At 50.8% G+C, this 16201-nt stretch overlaps 1 protein-coding gene and 1 pseudogene across 3 annotated transcripts in view; one reads left to right on the top strand and one right to left on the bottom strand.

The window, feature by feature from the left end:
* The window catches only part of LOC123353370 (ras-related protein Rab-3C-like), a 1186649-nt gene that overhangs the window by 359169 nt on the left and 811279 nt on the right, over window positions 1-16201 (bottom strand). The gene's annotated exons all lie outside the window — the stretch shown is intronic.
* The window catches only part of LOC123353375, a 33206-nt pseudogene continuing 20838 nt past the window's right edge, over window positions 3834-16201 (top strand).

Here is a 16201-nt window from a genome sequence, read left to right as displayed (position 1 = left end):
CTGTCTCCTGGAAACAAATGGCCCGGGCCCTTCCCCCCTGCAAGGGGATGCTAAAGGTGTGGGAGAACAAAGAGGTCAGGTGACCTCCTGGCCCGGGAAAGGAATTCAGCAGAGAAGGAGAGGCTGAAGGGGGTTTCAGTTTGGAGCTGGCTGGGGACAGGAAGTGAGGACAGACGGGATTGTCTAGCTCGCTGGGCCCCAGAATGGACCCAGCCAAGGGGTCCCGTTCTCTGTACCTACAAGCTCTGTTTTAGACCGTGTTCCTGTCATCTAATAAACCTCTGTTTTACTGGCTGGCTAAGGGTCACGTCTGACCTTGCCTGGGCGGATTCGCTGTGGGAAGTGCAGAGGATGCTGAATGCTCCAAGGTCTGACCCAGGAAGGTGAAGCCGTGTGAGCTTCTTGCCCTGAAGACAGTCTGCTCCAAGGGAGAGGAGGCTTCCCAAAGTCCTGACTGGCTCTGTGGGGAGCAGTTCCAAAGCATCGCCCCGGGACCCCGGGACACCTCCTTCATGCCTAACACTCCTGGGCACTACTGCAATACACCTACATACTAATATGATTGATTGTATTGCTGTAGTGCTTAGGAGCTCTAGTCTTGGATCAGGAACCCATAGTGCTAGGCACTGTACAAACACAGAACAAAAAGATGGCCCCTGCCCCAGAGAGCTTCCGGTCTGGGAAGTTGGCAGTTCTGGGTCCTAAGCATTTTGGCAGGTGTTAATGCCCACTGTGTGGACTAATTCACCTGGCCCCTGTGTATATGAGGCACCTTATGCATAGGGTTCACCTGGCAGCTGTCTCGTATAAGCAAATACAAGTAGTAGGAAGGCTTATTATTTGTACTGTGGTAGCAAGGAGGAGTCTCAGTCATAGATTTTAAGGTCCAAGGGACCTTTGTGAGCATTTGGTCTGACCTCCTAGCACAGGTCAGAGAGAACCTCGCCCAGTGATTCCTGCATCACACCCATCACTTTTAGAAAGATACTTTTTTAGTCTTGATTTATTCCAATCTGTTTGGGATCTAAACAAATAACATTTATGGGTCAGCGAAGATCAGTATGAACAATTTCCCTGCGATTATTGCAGCTTACAGACTGAAGATAGAACGTCGTATTTAGATGCATCTGATGGAGACATGGGGAAGATGCTCCATGCACAGCCTGGAGACAGCCATTTGGGAACTTTACATTTTCCACGGCAACTTTAAACAAAGCTACAGGAGACACAAGCAGAGCCAGCAGAAAGCAACTAATTTGCATCAAATGAACCATACTGCAGGAACTATTGTCTTCAAAGTGCTTTTGACTCTGAAAAGAGAGACTGTCTAAATTTCATCAAGGGGGCCCATGTCCATCATCTCTCTGAGGCTATGGCTACACAAAGCGCGAGTGTGGTCGGAGAGCTCTCCCAGCGCTGTCCGTACTCCACCTCCATATGGGCTCTGATCACACTGGTGCTTTGCGGCGCCGCAACTTGCAGCTCTGGAGGGGGTGTTTTTTCACACCCTGCTGCAGCGCTGCAAATCTGCAAGTGTAGCCAAGCCCTGAGACGCCATAGTAAATGCGCTCACCTTGCAAAGAAGCAGAGGTTTTCTTCTATTCACCCTGCAAACTAATGCCAGGATCAAAGAGTTAAGCTGGGCTTTTCTCCTCATGCATCATTGCCTGTAATAACTGTTCTGTGGGTCAATTTCAAGGACATATGTGCTTAGTTGGCACAGTAGTAACTGATTAAGATTATGAGCAATCAGAACGTAAAAATGGCCATACTGGGTCAGACCAATGGTCCATCTTGCCCAGTATCCTGTCTTCTGACAGGGGCCAATACCTGGTGCTTCAGAGAGACTGAACAGAACAGGTAATCATCAAGTGATCCATCCCCTGTCGCCCATTCCCAGCTTCTGGCAAACAGAGGCTAGGGACACTTCAGAGCATGTGAGAGCAGTGCACAGAGAGACCTGGCCACTAACAGCTGGACCTGCTGCTGGCCACTCTCTGGGTGCAGCGCAAAGTCAGGGCAGGCAGGCAGCCAGCCTGCCTTAGCCCTGCTGTGCCACTGACTGGGAGCCACCTGAGGTAAGCCTGTGCCCGTACTCCAGCCCTGAGCACTGCCCACAAACCAAGCCCCCTCCTGCACCCCAACCTCCTCATCCCTGGCCCCACCCCAGAGCCTGCACTGCCAGCTGGAGCCCTCACGCTCTCTGCACCCCAACCCTTTGCCTCAAGATGCAGCCCCCTTCCGCATACTGAATCCCTTGGACCCAGCCTGGAGCTCCCTCCTACACCCCAAACCCCTTATCCCCAAGCAGAACCCTCACTCCCTCCTGCACCCCAACTCCCTGTCCCAGCCTGGAGCGCCCTGCCACACCCTAAACTCATCATTTCTGGCCCCACCCTGGAGCCTGCACCCCCAGTTAGAGCCCTCACCCTCTCCCGCACACAACCCCCTGCCACAGCTCAGTGAAAGTGAGTGAGAGTAGGGAAGAGTGAGACATCAAGGGAGGGGGAATGTAGTGATTGTGGGGCAGGGTCTCAGGGAAAGGGCAGGGCTAAGGTGTTTGGTTTTGCGTGATTAGGAAATTGGCAACCCTAAGCATATACAGCTCCCCAGCCCTCAAACTGCACTCCCAGCATGCACTGCTCCCCCCTCAGCTGCTGTCCCAGCACACACTGCTCCACCTTGAGCCATGTTCCCAGCATGCCCTGCCCCCATTCAGGGTGCAGTCCCATCATGCCCTGCTCTCCCATGCAGGCTGCATTGCCTCCCTAGGGGCCACTGCTGTCCCAGCATGCACCATGCCCCTTAGCCACACTCCCACCATGCCCTGCGCCATTCCAACCCCAACCCCAGGGGGCGCTGCCGCCAGCGCAGAGTGACCAGGCAACTCCCTCACAGCCCGCCCCTCCCTGCGGTGCCCGGCTAGCCCCGCCCCTTCAGCGGGTGCCTGAAACGGGGGTGGGGAGTTAGAGCCTCGCTGTGGTCTCACAGCGGCGGGGGGAGGAGTTTCGCACTGGCTGCTTCGCAGCCACCTTCGCACTAAGGCCACGCGCTGCTTCGGCGCAAAGCCTGGTGGGTAACGGCTCGGGTAGGGGCCGCGCGTGGGCAGGGGCAGCTTCCTCCCCCTTTCCTCAGGTGCCCCCGGCCGGGTCGTTGGGGGAGGGGCGGGGGCTTTTCTCGCCTCTCTCGCTAGGTGCCGGTCGTTTGGGGGAGCGCCCCGCGTGCCACGTGGGCGGGCCTGGGCTCGGGCCCCAGGGCGGACACCAGCTGCCGTGCCCCGCCTGCTCCCGGCTGTGCGGGGCGCTGCGAGCCTGCGCGGGGCCGCGGGGATTGTGTTGCCCGGCGCCCCGGCTCGCAGTGTGGCGGGAGCGACCCGCGCCACTGAGGATGCCGGAGAGCCCGGGTCCTTGGCTGCCCGCGCCTCAGCCTCGCTCTGCGCCACCCCCAGGCTGTGGTCCGTGCCCCCCGCGGTGTCCTGTGGCTGATGGCTGCCCCCCATAGTGCCCCGGGGGCCGGTGGGGTAGGACACACCAGTGCCCTTGCTGGGGTGTCCTAGGTCAGACCAACCAGTTTGTCAAAGGCACCTCGGACATTGTGGTGCCGGTCATATCTGCAGCTCACACTTTAGAGAGGGATACGCAGCTGACACACGCGGCCCATGTGTGCCAGTTTTATTAGGCACCTCCTTTTTGGCTTTTTTTTTTTTTAAAGCAGCAACCATATTTTCTGGTGGGCAACCAAATCTGAGATTCAGGTTGTCTCTAGAGTGTGTGCAGTCCTTTAAATTCTGTCTTATTTAGATTTATAATCTTGTGAGGAAGGATTTTTTTAGATGAGTGATGCATTCAAATTGTATGAATTGCAGTGAAGACAGGAGAGAATCTAACTCTTTGCCTTTTTTTTTCTTCTTCATACAGATCATGAGTCACAAAGTAGGTGTAAAAGTGTTGACCTGTCTGGCAGGTAGAGTGGCTCAGGATGGCGCATTAAAGTGTGTATAAGAAAAGATAACTGAGCTGACAAAATACATGGCTTAACTTTTCTTGGGAACTGGTTCTTTTAACCCTTTTAAATTTGTTGGGCAAAGAGGATGTTTCAGACAAAAATCTTTGGATTTTAGCATCTTGGAGGAAACCTTTCTCTGTGGAGCAGAAGAATATGAGGTTCCAGGTGCCCTACATTATACGTGGGCCACCAAGAATAAGCTTGTGTCCTATGCATACATAGCATAGATATAACGTCTACTGGTGGCCGTCATGCAGTTGATCATTGACTCTTAGTAGCTGTGATGAATAAATTGAAATAACTTTCAAGTTATTTTCAGTGCCTGGAAGTTGAAGCTAGAAAAATTCAGAGTGGAAATAAGGCTTATTTTTAACAGTGAGGGTAATTAACCATTGGAAAAATTACCAGATTGGATGCCTTTCTAAAGGATCTGCACTAGGTCAAATGGGAATTAAGTCAGGGCAGTCCTATGCCTTGTGTTATGCAGGTCAGCCTAAATCAGTAGTTTTCAACTTTTTTTTCATTTGTGGACTCTTAAAAAATTTCGAATGGAGGTGCAGAACCCCTTTGGAAATCCTAAATATAGTCTGTGGACCCCTATGGGTCTGCGGATCACAGGTTGAAACCTCCTAGAAGATCTTAATTGTCTCTTCTGGCCTTAGCAATCTGTGAATCTCCTCATTTTTGATCTATAGGGTAGATATTTTAAGGAGGAGAGTGACACTCAGAGACTGGCTCAAAGGGTCCTCCAGCGAAACTTAAGTCAGCGTTCTTTCAGCATCAGTAAAATGGATTTAGAAGACAACTATGGTAAGTATTTCTTTGCTGGCTTGTAACATTCATGCAGGGGCCTGGACTAGATGACCTCTGGAGGTCCCTTCCAGTCCTATAATTCTGATTCTATTCATGGTTCCTGCAGATAGACAGCTTAGATCTTTGAAAGCATTAAAGTATCTTAAACTTGGTTAAAGGAGGGAGTGGCTTCTAGGGAAGTAACTTTCCCCTCTAGGCATTAAGTTTGGTGGATATATGCATCTGTGTATTAGAGCAGCGGTTCACTGCACCTGATTTTGGGTCCCAGAATGAAAGAATTTGTGGTCTTCTTGCAGTTCAAAACCACACAAACTTTAGAGGCAATAAAGGATGATGTGGGTCAATATCACAGCAAGAAACCATACCTAGGTTTTGCAAGGTGGGTATGAGACTGCTTAGGTAATATGTAGTTGCTGGGTGGGTGACTGGGTGTACTGAGACAAACTCTTCTAGGCAGCATATTAGGTGCAGACACGCAACGCCATGCCCCAGCCTTTGTGAGCCAGGAAGGCTGGAGTGGTGGCGTAACTCAGCTGTGTGTGGTTCATTTTATTTATTTAGCATATGCAATCTGGCTAAGCCACAGCGTTCTTATCAGTAATGTTCAAGGCATGAGGGCCTCCAGGAAGTTGTCATTTTACAGTCCTCCACTGTGTTTGTGGGTTCCCACACTGACCTAGTGGACTATGTCCCCCAGCTGCAGCATTTGCTGTGTGGGGTACGAACTGGTTACAAAACTACAGTCATGTCTGGTGCAGACAGGGCCTAAATCAGTTTCCTGGGGATCATCCCAGTAAAGTGACTTCTTATTAAGGCCCTATCCATGCCACAATTCCTAATTTACTTTATTAACAGTGGCTGGCTCCAAAATGTGATTGGCTACAGACACAACATGGTTAATATCCTGTTAGTGCTAGGGCTGTCAAACGATTAAACAGGTTAATCACATGATTAAACAGTAAGAGAATACTATTTATTTAAATATTTGTGGATGTTTTCTACATTTTCAAATACATTGATTTCAATTACAACACAGAATACAAAGTGTACAGTGCTCACTTATATTTATTTTTTATTACAAGTGTTTGTACTGTAAAAAAAAAGATAGTATTTTTCAATTCATGTAATATAAATAATATAGTGCAATCTCTTTATCATGAAAGTTGAACTTACAAATGTAGAATTATGTACCAAAGAAATTGCATCCTAAAACAAAACAATGTAAAACTTTAGAGCCTACACGTACAGTCAGTCTTACTTCTTGTTCAGCCAATTGCTAAGATAAACAAGTTTGTTTACATTTGCAGGAGATAATGCTGCCCACTTCTTGTTTACAGTGTCACCTGGAATGAGAACAGGTGTTCACATGGCACTATTGTAGCCGCCGGTGTTGCAAGATACTTACGTGCTTACAGATGCACTAAAGCAGGGATAGGCAACCTATGGTAGGTGTGCCGAAGGTGGCACGTGAGCTGATTTTCAGTGGCACTCACGCTGCCTGGGTCTTGGCCACTGGTCTGGGAGGCTCTGCATTTTAATGTAATTTTAAATGAAGCTTCTTAAACATTTTAAAAACATTATTTACTTTACATACAACAATAGTTTAGTTATATATTATAGACTTATAGAAAGAGACCTTCTAAAAACATTAAAATGTATTACTGTCACGCAAAACCTTAAATTAGAGTGAATAAATGAAGATTCAGCACACCACTTCTGAAAGGTTGCTGACCCCAGCTGACCACTGGCAAAGTAGGAATAATCCTGAGGGTAAGTTACCAGAGGCAGGGCCGGCCTCTCGCTCTGTGTCCATGCAGCACCTGGGGCCCCGATCTCCGGTGGGCCCGTAATGCACCGAGCACCGTCCCACCCTGTGGGGGCTGCTGTTCCCCCAGGAATGTCACCCGATACCAACAGCCAGCAAGGCTGTGTGCAAAGAGCAGCCTGGGGGGTGCTGGGCTGGGGAGTCCCCACCGCATGCCTGGCTTTGCAGCTCTCCTCTCTGCAGGACCCTCCATCTCCATGCGCTGCATGCATTGCATTGCAGGGCGCATCCCCTCCAGCAGGGAGCAGCGCTTGCACATGCACGCGCACACACACATGCACAATTGCTCCTGGACACTGACCACCCCCCACTACACTGCCCCCCCACAGCACGTGAACTACGACCTCACCAAGAACTACCTGGACCTGGTGGTGACCTACACGTCTGTCATCATGTCACTGTCGCGTATTGAGGACCGCAAAGCCCTGATCGGGATGTACAACTGTGCCCACGAGATGATCCAGGGCAGCGGGTGAGAGGGAACTGGGGGGAGGGGACTGAGGGGGGTTGTGCAGGAGAGAGTGGTTCACACAGCGCTGGGCTGGGCCACGGGATGAGTTAACCAGTGGGACTCCCTGCTGCAGAGTATGTGTGGGTCAGAGGGCTCCAGGGGGCAGTGTATAAATCCCAGAGGTAGTGCCCATGTGGAAGAGTGAGGGGCACTGGCAGAGCCTGCAAGGTCATTTGTCATGAGGTGCATGACCCAGGCATTGCATTGCAGTTTAGTGAGGGGTGCACAACCCAGGCATTGGGGAGCAGTTTGCTGAGGGGTGCATGACCCAGGCAGTGGGGGGCAGTTTGCTGTGGGGGCATGAACAAAATCCCTGCCCTTGCTGTCCCTGTGCAGCGACCCCAGCTATGCCCGGCTGGCCCAGATGGTGCTGGAGTATGACACCCCACTCAAGAAACTCGCAGAGGAGTTCGGGCCTCACACCAAGGTGAGTGACACCGGCGATGGGCCTTGCTCATGGGGGGAGGGGCGGCTGGCACCTTCAGTGATAACCACTGGGCACAGCGAGGGGCTGTGGACTGGGGGAGGGAGTGGCTGGCACTAGTGATAACCACTGGGCACAGCTGTCACTGCATGAGAGCAGAGTCCGGGCCGCATGCACGGTCCTGTGAGAGGGTGCCCCCTGCCCGCTCCTCACCCCTGGCCTTTTCATTGGGCCCCTGCCCCACGAGCCCCCTGACCCCTTTCTTTCCGCAACCCCATATGGCTGCGCGCCCTGCAGCTGGTTCGTTCTGAACCGCACCTAGGGAACGACTTTACACACTCGTGCTGCACACATTGCACTTTCTCACCCTTGTGTCCCGCCCGGATACCAAGTGGCTGGATGAGGAACCCCGGTGGGCCAGCCTGTGCTCCACCTTGGTCCCTCGGCCCGCCAGGGACATCAGTTGGCTACTCCTTCATGGAGCCATGAGCACAGGCGCGAACCTGGCGCAGCTCACTCCATCCTGACTCCTGTCCATTTTGCAGTGTGAGGGAGACCCTGACGCTCACCTGTCTGCAATGCTCCAGGTTGCAGCCCCTTTTCCGGCTCCTTCAGAACCTCCTGATGAGGTTCTGGCTGCACTTTTCCCCACACCTCTTCATATACACACACCCTGTCCGCAGCCCCACGAAGTCGCGAGACCTCTTCAGCAACCTCCTCCTGGTGCTGGCCAAAGTGCCCCATCTACAGCACCAGGAGGAGGATGCTAGACCAGGGGGTGCTCTGCGGCTGTGGGTCCTATTTCCGTTCCTCCCTTGTCTCACGCATCTGGGCAGAGTTCCTATGGGTGGCGTCTACTGGCTCTCTAGACACCTTTGAGGAGCAGTGGGTGCTGTCCAGGGTACTCTGCTCAGTGTCCCCTTCTGGATCCCTGCTTTTGAACCTATGACCCTGGTTGTGCAGGGCTCCCTGGGGTGCAGCCTGGGACTGTGGTACTGCTGTGCCCCCTTTGGTTTCTGCAGCCTGGGAGGTATAGAAAGTCACACCTTCCCCCTTAGGTTACTGCAGGAGGGTTGGTCACTGACTAACTCGAAGGCAGTTTGTGTTATAGTTCTCTTGGCACCCAGCCATCAAGGCCATGAGGTGGCGTGCCTCAGTTTCCCCATTCACACACAGCAAACCAGGTTTGTTATGGTTTCTCTGCTGTGATAAGCTTTAAATCTGTTTACAGGTATTAACTGAGAACTAACGTTACCATAAGCCAGGGGTGGCCAACGTGAGCCTGAGAAGGAGCCAGAATTTACCAATGTACATTGCCAAAGAGCCAAAGGAGCCCCTGATCAGCCCGCCCCCTGCTCCCAGTGCCTCTCACCCACCAGCAGCCCCGCCAATCAGCGCCTCCCCTTCCCTCCCCATCAGCTGTTTCCTGGCATGCAGGAGGCTCTGGGGGTGAGCGGGGAGGAGTGAGGGCACAGCAGGCTCAGGGGAGGGGGTGGAGTGGGGGCAGGGCCTGTGGGGTTGAGCAGTGAGCACCCCTGGCACATTGGAAAGTTGGCACCTGTAGCTCCAGCCCCAGAGTCTGGTGCCTATACAAGGAGCCGCATATTAACTTCTGAAGAGCCACATGCGGCTCCGGAGCCACAGGTTGGCTGCCTGTGCTATAAGGTTTAATGTCAGTAACAAAATTCTTATCCCAAAATTTAACATTAATACCAACAGTATTTAATTAATACCAAATGTTTTTTTTTAATCACAGATGGGTGTTTACAAGTATCTTTATGATACCAGGCCCCCTGTTCAGATAGTGTCGTTTGAGGTTAGTTTGTTCGGTACCCAGGGTGTCCTTTGACTCTCTCCCATGTAATCAGTCACTGGCTTTTCTTTCCCTCAGTGTTCCCCTCTGGAGGGGCTCTTAATTTAATTACGTTTCTAGGATTTTAATATCTCAGGGTCTGGCCAGATAAGGGTCCAGGTGGATCCTGCACACTGGCTGGCCCTTTGGGGGGCTACCGCCCAACCTCAGGACTGTAAAATCCAGTTTCCTTTTTGGGGTTACCCAGTGTTTTCCCCTCCCAGCCCTGACCCCTAGAGGGCTGTGATCTGTGCTCTCTGGGCTAGGTGTCTGTTTACCCTTTGATCAGATTCACCTTTTCCCAGCAGCTTTCCCATAACTGCTCCCTGTCTCTCACCAGCCTGGGGGAAAACATCCCCTTCTCTGTCAGCTGGGTTATTTCTGTTCTCACAAACTACCACCTGGCAATTTTCTGGTCTCAAATTCTCTGCCGTCACAGGCATTGAAGCTGCATCTTGGTTTAAAGAGACAGTTACGTTTCAAATATGGCAGGCGACCAGCTTGGCTTAACAGTGAAATCCTTGCTCATCTTAAACACAAAAGAACAGCTTACAAGAAGTGGAAGATTGGACAAATAACCAGGGAGGAGTATAAAAGTATTGCTCAGGCATGCAGGAGTGAAATCAGGAAGGCCAAATCACACTTGGAGTTGCAGCTAGCCGGAGATGTTAGGAGTAACAAGAAGGGTTTCTTTAGGTATGTTAGCAACAGGAAGAAAGTCAAGGAAAGTGTGGGCCCCTTGCTGAATGAGGGAGGGAACCTAGTGACAGAGGATGTGGAGAAAGCTAGTGTACTCAATGCTTTTTTTGCCTCTGTCTTCACAGACAAGGTCAGCTCCCAGACAGCTGCACTCTGCAGCACGGTATGGGGAGGAGGTGACCAGCTCTCTGTGGAGAAAGAAGTAGTTCGGGACTATTTAGGAAAGCTGGACGAGCACAAGTCCATCCGAGGGTGCTAAAGGAGTTGGCCGATGAGATTGCAGAGCCATTGGCCATTATCTTTGAAAAATCATGGCGATCGGGGGAGGTCCCGGACAACTGGAAAAAAGCTAATGTAGTGCCCATCTTTAAAAAAGGGAAGAAGGAAGATCCAGGGAACTACAGGCCAGTCAGTCTCACCTCAGTCCCTGGAAAAATCATGGAACAGGTCCTCAAGGAATCAATCCTGAACCACTTAAAGGAGGGGAAAGTGATCAGGAACAGTCAGCATGGATTCACCAAGGGCAAGTCATGCCTGACTAACCTAATTGCCTTCTATGATGAGATAACCGGCTCTGTGGATGAGGGGAAAGCAGTGGATGTGCTATTTCTGGACTTTAGCAAAGCTTTTGATACAGTTTCCCACAGTATTCTTGCCAGCAAGTTAAAGAAGTATGGGCTGGATGAATGGACAGTAAGGTGGATAGAAAACTGGCTAGATGGTCGGGCTCAACGGGTAGTGGTCAATGGTTCCATGTCTAGTTGGCAGCCGGTATCAAGTGGAGTGCCCCAAGGGTCGGTGCTGGGGCCGGTTTTATTCAATATCTTCATTAACGATCTGGAGGATGGTGTGGACTGCACCCTTAGCAAGTTTGCAGATGACACTAAACTGGGAGGAGTGGTTGATACGCTGGAGGGTAGGGATAGGATACAGAGGGACCTAGACAAATTAGAGGATTGGGCCAAAAGAAATCTGATGAGGTTCAACAAGGACAAGTGCAGAGTCCTGCACTTAGGACGGAAGAATCCCATGCACTGTTACAGACTAGGGACCGAAAGGCTGGGCAGCAGTTCGCAGAAAAGGACCTAGGGGTTACGGTGGAAGAAAAGCTGAATATGAGTCAACAGTGTGCCCTTGTTGCCAAGAAGGCTAATGGCATTTTGGGTTGTATAAGTAGGGGCATTTCCAGCAGATCAAGGGATGTGATCATTCCCCTCTACTCAGCACTGGTGAGGCCTCATTTGGAGTACTGTGTCCAGTTTTGGGCCCCACACTACAAGAAGGATGTGGATAAATTGGAGAGAGTCCAGCGGAGGGCCAACAAAAATGATTAGGGGGCTGGAGCAAATGACTTATGAGGAGAGGCTGAGGGAACTGGGATTGTTTAGTCTGCAGAAGAGAAGAATGAGGGGGGATTTGATAGCTGCTTTCAACTACCTGAAAGGGGGTTCCAAAGAGGATGGATCTAGACTGTTCTCAGTGGTAGAAGATGACAGAACAAGAGTAATGGTCTCAAGTTGCAGAGGGGGAGGTTTAGGTTGGATATTAGGAAAAGCTTTTTCACTAGTAGGGTGGTGAAGAACTGGAATGGGTTACCTAGGGAGGTAGTGGAATCTCCTTCCTTAGAGGTTTTTAAGGTCAGGCTTGACAAAGCCCTGGCTGGGATGATTTAGTTGGGTTTGGTCCTGCTTTGAGCAGGGGGTTGGACTAGATACCTCCTGAGGTCCCTTCCAACCCTGAGGTTCTATGATTCTATGATTCTATGAAACACGTATCAGAAATAGCATCCTGAAAAACTGGGACCTGGATTGGGGTACCCTCCGCCACCCCCTTTCTCTGTCCCTGAGAAGTCAGCTGTGTGACTGCTCCCCTCCAGGAGGTCGGTTACACAGTTCCTTCTCAAAACCTGGGTCACAGGATGAGTGCCTAGATGCACAGATGCTGACTCAGCCATCCAGTCCTGGGCATCCTCTCCCAAGAGACATTCCTGTACCCCCCCTATTCCTTCTCCAGTCTCCTCCTCTGGGCCCCCTCCCAAGACACATTGCTCTCTGCTCCCTAGAGCCTGGTTTGTCTCTGGTTCAAGCTGCAACTTGCTGGCAGCTAACAACCTGGATAGTTCTCTCCTGGCAGGCATTACACCCCCATCCCTTCCTGATATGGTGTTCCTCCAGCTGCAGGGCAGGAGTTGGTCTCAACCACCCTCCCACCTGGAAGCATGTGGCTTCCCCCTGCTGCAGAGGAATCAAGGAGACTCTCTCCCATTCTCTCAGCAGTTCCTGAGACCTACCATTTCCCTTAGGGATCCCAGCATAAAACTCCTTCTTGCTGTGGGTAAATACCTTAATCTGAGCTACACAGAAAAAATCATTACCAAGAAGCAGGTTGACTAGGAGGTGTTCCACTACCCCCACTCTCAAAACACTTTCCAAATCTTCCCAAACCACCTGGGTTTTAGCTAGCGGTACAAGGAATCTGCTTTCGCCCACCCCACAATCTCTGCCGTTTGGCCAGGGAACATACTGGCCTTTGAGACCACACTCTGCTTAACCGGAGAGATCTGGGCCCCTGTATCCCTCTGCCCCAAGTACTCCCTGCCATTAATTTCGATAATCTTAACATGCTCCATATTTGGTTCTGCAGAGGCTAACCTCACAAAACCAATATGATAGGTTCCAATTGCTTGGGGTGGGGGTGGGGTTCTGTGTTGAGGACAGCAGAACTAACATGAGCTGTTGGTTCCCTGCTTCCTCCTAGCACAAGGCGTTTATTCCTCAGATGCTGGTTGGACTTATATTGATAGCACCTTTTGGGCTCTTCTGCTTTTACAGGATGTTTGGGACAAGGGTTAGAGGAATGGTTTTGGGGAGGTGAGTACTCAGCCTCTCAGCCATCCTCCCTCTTGCTAGGGATAAAATGGGATCTTCCCTTCCCACCAGCTTTAAACACCTCTTTCAGTGGTTTGTTTTCAATAGTCACCTGGGTCCATTCAAAGGCATCAGCAAGAGATGCCGTCTCATCCACAGACTTTACATCTTTGTCCCATAGACGCTGCTTTACATCAGCCTTACACATGCCTAGGAAATGCTCTTGAGCAACAAGATCCAGCATTCCCTCAAAGCTTGTAACACCTTTGCCCTCACCCACTTTCCCATCAAATCTTTCATTTTGGTCTCATATTCCCCATTACTCATACCAGTATCCCTCTTAACATGCCTAAATTTAACGCTGTATGTTTCAGGGGAATCTGAAACCTTCGCAAAAGCGTGTTTTTAAATTTACAATAGTCTAAAAGCATCCTCCATAGGCATTTCATTTAATACATTTAGAGCTTTACCAGTTAATTTTGCAGTCAGGATAGGAACTCTTAGCCTCAGGGATCTCATGCTGCACACAGCCTTTCAGCGGTGCTCAGATATTCAGCAACATTGTCTGCCTCATTGTATGCAGGACATAAATGATCCCAATTGTGGATTTTTGGAGTGATGGGAATTGCTGGGGCTGGTGGGTTCTGGTTCTGCTTCTCTAGCAGGTTCAGTTGGTGTTTTCACTCTCTTTCCCTTTCTCTTTCTTCCTGCTCTCTTTCCCTTTCCCTTTCCCTTTCTCTTTCTTCCCACTTCTCCTTTATCTCCAGTTGTTTCAGGTCCAATAGTCTCTGGTGCTCCCTCTCCTTTTCTGCAACCTGCAGCTTCAAAAGCTCCTTCACAATCGCTTCACTGCTTTCACTCATTGTCCTGATTTTCTGTCCCTACTTCCCTCACCCAAAATAAGCAAACAGAAAATAAACTGGTAGCCTCCTCCTGACTCTCCTTAGCCGCCACACTTAAAGCCTTCACTTAAAATCTTTACACCAGTGTACGAAGTGCAAATCTTGCTCAGTACAACAAGCTGTGTATTTCACCCTGCTCACTGCGCCACTGTGATGGGATCCCCAGGGTGCAACCTGGGACTGTGGGACCACTGTGCCCCCTTAACGCTTTCCAGCCTGGGCTGTATCTCACGATGCCTTGTTAACGATGCCTCCAGGTGCTGGTATCACTCAGCACAACCGTATGTGGAGCCCCACACCTGGCTAGATTGCATGGATGCTCCCAGAGCCACTCACAAATCACACAGAGAAAGGCACCAGAGCCAAATCCCCACAGCTCCCAGCACTGTACCCCAGGAATACATCGTCTTGCACTGCTCAAGATGAGCAATGCAGATTTATTAATTGGTTCATCACTTCATCAATGGAAAGTGGACATACACCAGCCTTTGCAAAACCTGAGCAGATTTGGCTCACACTTCATACAAACTCACTGGTAAAGATAAACAATTAAACATATTTATTGACTGTAAAAGGTAGCTTTTAAGTGATATTGAGTGATAGGCAAAAAGTCAGTTAGTTACCAAAAGAAAAATAAATATAAGCACGCAGTCTAAACTCTCGACCCTATTAGACTGGGCATCATCTAGCTTAAGCAGTTTTTCTCACCCCAGTGGATATTGCAGTCCATAGTATACAGGTTTCCTCCTTGAAATCTGGGCCAGTCCCCTCAGGTGGAGGCTTCAGAGTGTCCTTGATGGCTGCAGTGTAGGTGGGTGAAGGAGAAAGGCCCAGTATGTCTGCTTTATACCTCTGTCTACTCTATCTGTCCACCCTGTCTGTTTTATACCCTCCATGTGCTCGGGGACACAAGTCCAGGCATGTCTGGGGGGCATTGCTGAGTCTTCAGGCAAGGGTGAGCAATTCCCCTGGTGTGGCCTCGGGCAGGTGAATCACTGAATTGTAGCTCCCTTGCTGGACAATGGTTGTTGATGGGTTGTTTGAAACCCCACCCTGGTGTTGGTTACTTTCCTTGATGTTGCTTCTGGGGAGCTAATGTCTGGTTGATTCCCCAACTTACAGCATGTTTTAGTGACCGCCATACAACACAATTTTCATAACTTCATATGCATTAATGATACACATATATGGACAGAGAAATGACTTTCAGCAGATCGTAACCTTTTCCCTGATACCTTACAAGGCATGCTTTATATGATTATATGAAAATGAAGAATATGGGGGTTACAGGATGCTCCCCCAAGGTATAGAACAGCGGTTCTCAAACTTTTGTACTGGTGACCCCTTTCAAATAGCAAGCCTCTGAGTGCGACCCCTCCTTATAAATTAAAAATACTTTTTATATATTTAACACCATTATAAATGCTGGAAGCAAAGTGGAGTTTGGGGTGGAGGCTGACAGCTCTCGACCCCCCATGTAATAACCTTGCGCCCCCCTGAGGGGCTCTGATCCCCAGTTTGAGAACCCCTGGAATAGAATGTCACAGACCCCCACTCCCGACTCTGTTCTTCCTGAGTTGTCCCCTGCACTCAGTTGAACCCTGGGTTCAGTGGCTCCTCCTGTAAGGTTTGGGGAGGGGTCTTTAGATCCGGACAGGCTTGTGCCCACCTGCCACCTGGAATTCAGTAAGGCACAGCTGGCCTGCAGTTGTGCCAGCCTGGCCTGGTGTGCATGTGTGCTTATGCTGACGGTGCATGTGAGGGACCGGACGCTGCTTGTGGAGCAATGTGTGCAAGACCAGAGGTGTGGTATGCACAGCTCCTGGCTCGCTCCAGATTCTCAGCCAGGGGCAGCTGAGATCTGAACCTGCCCCAGCAGGCCTGGCCCCACATCCAGCCCCAAACCTAGCTCTACATAATGCTTTATGCCTGGCCCCAGGCCCCCTATGGTGCTATCCTCCCCTGAGAGCAGCACATGGTTACGGGCCCATTTCTGGCCCCCAACATTCCTTCTAGGAGGTTGTGTAGTTGTAGCTGTAGCTGTTGTATTGCTGCTGTTGCCCCTGCTAACTGCCCCCTGCCCCCTCCAGGCCGTGACCAGTGTACTTCTGTCTCTCCATTTCCTCTTTGCCCGGAGGAACCAGTCAGCTGAGCAGTGGCGCAGCGACCAGCTCCTGAGCCTGATCAGCAACGCGGCCACCATGCTGAGCCCGGCCAGCTCGGATGTCGTGAGTCTGGACTTCCGGGGCCTGGGGGCCGTCGGGAGGGGCCCTGAATGCACAGCTCAGGGGGGTGTTGCCCGC

Source organism: Mauremys mutica, chromosome 20 (genome assembly GCF_020497125.1).
Source record: "Mauremys mutica isolate MM-2020 ecotype Southern chromosome 20, ASM2049712v1, whole genome shotgun sequence".
In the NCBI taxonomy this organism is placed as follows: Eukaryota; Metazoa; Chordata; order Testudines; family Geoemydidae; genus Mauremys; species Mauremys mutica.
The sequence above is the reverse complement of the archived record's forward strand: the minus strand, read 5'-3'. Positions and strand labels throughout refer to the sequence as shown.